This window comes from Lepisosteus oculatus, chromosome 1, assembly GCF_040954835.1.
Source record: "Lepisosteus oculatus isolate fLepOcu1 chromosome 1, fLepOcu1.hap2, whole genome shotgun sequence".
NCBI lineage: Eukaryota > Metazoa > Chordata > Actinopteri > Semionotiformes > Lepisosteidae > Lepisosteus > Lepisosteus oculatus.
The window spans coordinates 61,387,191-61,391,347 of NC_090696.1; the positions used below are offsets into that span (position 1 = coordinate 61,387,191).

The 4,157-nt window shown below is 35.2% G+C and overlaps 1 long non-coding RNA gene across 1 annotated transcript; it reads left to right on the forward strand.

The window, feature by feature from the left end:
* The first annotated feature begins 217 nt into the window (after positions 1-217).
* Positions 218-3,848, forward strand: LOC107077125 (uncharacterized). Its single transcript, XR_001478238.2, has 3 exons — positions 218-603; positions 3,116-3,141; positions 3,598-3,848. It is a non-coding gene; the product is annotated as an uncharacterized lncRNA (long non-coding RNA).
* Positions 3,849-4,157: the final 309 nt, after the last annotated feature.

Sequence of the window (4,157 nt, forward strand, 5' to 3'; positions counted from 1 at the left end):
CTGTCCCAGGTGACACAAAAGGTCATTACTGGAGTGAAACACTTTCTGTACGCTTCCTTGACAGTTAAGTAATCCAGGAAAAATAAGACTTTGGTTTAAACTGTTACAACTCTCACCTAATGATTCCTCGTAGCTAGGAGACAATAACTGCTAGTATACTCTGTCTGCCAAGGCTCATGGGTTATTACAAATTGCACAGAGCTGGATACAGAAGACTGGCAAGTATAGCTCAGAAGCTGTGCATTGCCTGTGCAGACGATACCTCCCATAAATCCACTAGCCAGCTTCATGAAGTGCTTCTGCATCGTGAGTCACTAAGCGCCATGTCATTTGTGAAAGAATGCAGGTTCTGCCTATCCTGGTGGTTTCTTCAGTGGTAGTCTGTGTGACTGGAGAATTCAGACCACATAGGATACTTTCTTTCTAGATTTATTTTCTTAGGTTTTCTTAGGATGGCACAGTATTTGATTTCTGTAGCTGGTATTGGGGAACTAAGTACCATCCTGCTTGAGGACGCTACCCACCTTGTCAAGATTTGTCGTTTTAACCTTGCTGATCCACAGAAGACAGGGCAGCTAAAATCATCCAATGTAGTGGCTGAAGGTAAGGATGGATCCCAGAGTATCATAGACTGCTCAAACATACAGTAAGTGAAGAAGTTGGTCTACAGAGAGTCCCAGGGGAAGTTAATAAAAAAAGTCCTTCAGCCAAGACAGTTTTCCCAGTCATGACAGGAAAGTGAAGGATTTACATTTGTTATTTGTTGGGTAAGAGGCTGCTTAGTGACTTGTTTATAGGATAAGGTCTGGCTGATACCATTTCTGACTATTTGTGCTTCTCAGGGATTACTAAAGTTGTAATAAGATTAAATATAAATTATTAAATAACATCTATAATAAGTATAAATTCAGAGACATTGACATGAATGTTTTGCTACATATTACGAGAAATAATTATACTTATTTGACAAACAGATAAAGTAGTTTTGCCTTTAATATCTCTAAACATTTTATTCTTACATTGGGGAAACATACTTTCCCCAATGTAAATACTGTAACTAATAATAAATACTAATATATTCACTCCTGACCAGGTAAGTGGAACAATCTGTATAAATGGCCTTCAAAAATAAGTGACATTCACAGATTACTGGCTTTTTAAAAGACTTTAAAAGAAAAGTAAATTTTTAACCATGTTTACTTCAGTTCCCTAGACAGATATTTTTTTCACTGTTAATAACACAGTGTAATAGTATCTCTATAAATACACAGTGGCAATGCCAAAGAAAGGAGAGGTATAATGGGTACCTCTCTTAAAATATATCTGCATCTCCTAAAATATCCAGAAGTACATGGACAAATATTGAGGGGAAAAGTAGTGGACACCACTGATTAAATGAACTCCCTTGTGATTGTGATTCTCTTTGGATGCCCCAGTATCTTTCTGTCAAACTGACTTCATCCCTCTCTGCCAGTTGAACAGTGGCACCACTACTGTATACCACTACACATCCTCTTGAACCATGCAACATTACATGCTTGTCATTTTCAATATTCTGGACAGGGAGGTTACTCCCAAGGAACATACAATTTGTTTTTATTTTATAATAATAAAATACAATAAAAAACAGCTTATTTGCATCTTATTATTCTCCATCTTCTTATCTTCTGTGGATCATTCTTAGGTTTTATGATCCCTTGATCAGTGCTTGCACCTGCCTTGCTCTTTGGCATTGTCAAGTTAAAAAAACCACTTAAATCAACACAATGTAACTTATTAAAAACAAGACATCAAGTGGAATGCATCAAGATAATGTAGTAAAAGAAACAAATCACTCAGATTAGATCTTCTTGGAAGTTTCTTATTGGTGACATTGACCTATAGAGAAAAAAAACATTGTAACTTAGAGATGCTTTGGGTTTTTTCAGAGTAAATATAAGTTTTGCACACGAAATAAACAGTGAGCTACTATTTCCACAAGGGGCAGTAAAACCCCCTTATGTAAGTTACCAGACACTTGCCAAGATTCCTCATCATACATTGAAACCCATCAATTGTTCTCTGCCAGTCCAGCTTTAATAACAGCCCAGTTCTGATGGGGCTGGCAGTCTCATTAACAGACACACTCACAGTGGGGCCATACACAAAGGGGACACAAACAGAACATATGGCAAATTGAAATCTTGAAAACAACAACAAATCCAAAACAATTGGGGGATCAGTACCACCCTGTCTGCTCCAGCCCCCACAGAGAGGTTTGCATTCATTACACACATACCCCCCTACCTTGAGAAAACACATATTGACAAGATAAGCTTCATCTTACACTTCATTATAGCATTCAACCAACTGATTCTTTTGGATTTTTTTAAAATATGCCTTTGAGACCAGAAAACCACAATGAAAGGGTTCTTATTCTTAGTGGAAGAGTTGGGATGGCCAAAACATTTAGCAAGCTCTAATGTCAGCTTAGTGGAAAAAACAGCACGTTTGGCAAAACAAGAAGTATGAGGAGCTTATTTAGAAACTGGTAATGGCAGGTTTATTTATACAGAAATACTAGCGTATAGCTGTAGTAGCTTTGCAAGAAAACCCTGCACCAGAGAGTTTCATTATATCTCCATAGTAAAAAAACGCCATGAAAAATGGTCCTGAGAATTTTCTCCGCAAGTTCAGTTCAGTTTATTTATCAAGTGCAATGAAATGCTCATTTGCAACTGTGTCAGGTTAGAATTGGCAAGATTAAGCAATACTCAAAATGCAAAAGAGACTTTTTTAATTGTTAACTGTCATTTAATCTTGCTTAAAGAAGTGTGCATTTAAACGAATCCATCTTTGCTACTTAAAAATGTGCCATAGTTCATGACATACTGTATCAACCTTTAAAGAGACTTTCTTTCTAATTATTTCATCAGAAATCTGTATTTTTAATTTGCTTTATCCATTCATGGACAAAATAGAGTTGTCTACAAGATGTTTGCTGTTATTTATTATGACTTAATAATTGTATGCCTGCCAAACCTAAAACTAGTCAATATAAAAGCTTTTGAAACAGCTTATTCAAAACCTGTCGGAGCAGTTGAATGCTGAGTGCTATACTGTATATCTGTTTCAGGTCTAAGGAGAATACTGTGGATAAAGGTAGGGAAAACACCTCCAAAATATTATATGTATTCGTATTTTTGTATACCTTTGGTTTAGAGGGCATATGTTGTGTTATGAATAGTTCATAGAAGTGTGTGCTAATATATTTTTAAAACATTATAAGTAAAGAATATATGAAGACCAACAAATTACTGTTGGTCTTCAGTAAAGAAGAAATGGGCTGACCCTTAAGGAAAAAATCTAATCTTTTTATTCTTGTTGAAAGTTTATGTCTTTTTAAGTCTTTTTTCCATGGCTGCAAAACTAGGACTCATAAAAGCTACATTTGTATTATATGAAACAGTAATTTATTGTATGACTTCAAAAAAACCTTTTCTGGAACTAATAATCTTCATTCACATTGTTTTACGTTTTTCATGAAACTTGCATTAATTAAATTACATCTTGGAAATTATGTTTCCAATTAAGCTGTTTCCCCTTGTTTCCCATCAGCTCAGGGCTTGACTGATACCAGGTGCAAGACACATTTTATATGATGCTGGATACTGCATCCACTGCTGAGAAAAAGACCCAGCAAGACCAAAGTTGCTGTGAAAATTGATGTTTTACAGAAAATAAACTGTAACAGATTAGACTTGGCTTGCCTATGGTTTAATGAGAATGTATACATTTATTTGATATGCTGTCATTAACACCAAAGTTTCTTATTATTGATATTTTATTAAAATATATCTGTTTCCTTTGAGGTAGGAGGTGGAAGTCATTTAATAATATTTTTTCAACTTTATTACCGGTGTGTACACAACGTTCAACCATCATTGAAATCAATGATTTATTGAGTTTTAATTCAACTTACAGTAGCAGGTAGCAGCAAGTAGGTAGACTGCAGTTGAATAAAAGATCAGAAATATATATGTGTGTGTTTTAATCCCTGGATACCTTTCATATTATCAGAAATAAAACTGGTTTTATGATTGTAGTTTTTACTCTTTATTTGGTTGATTTTCCTTTATTCACCTGCCCACACCCTCTTTCATAGTGAAAATGGTTCT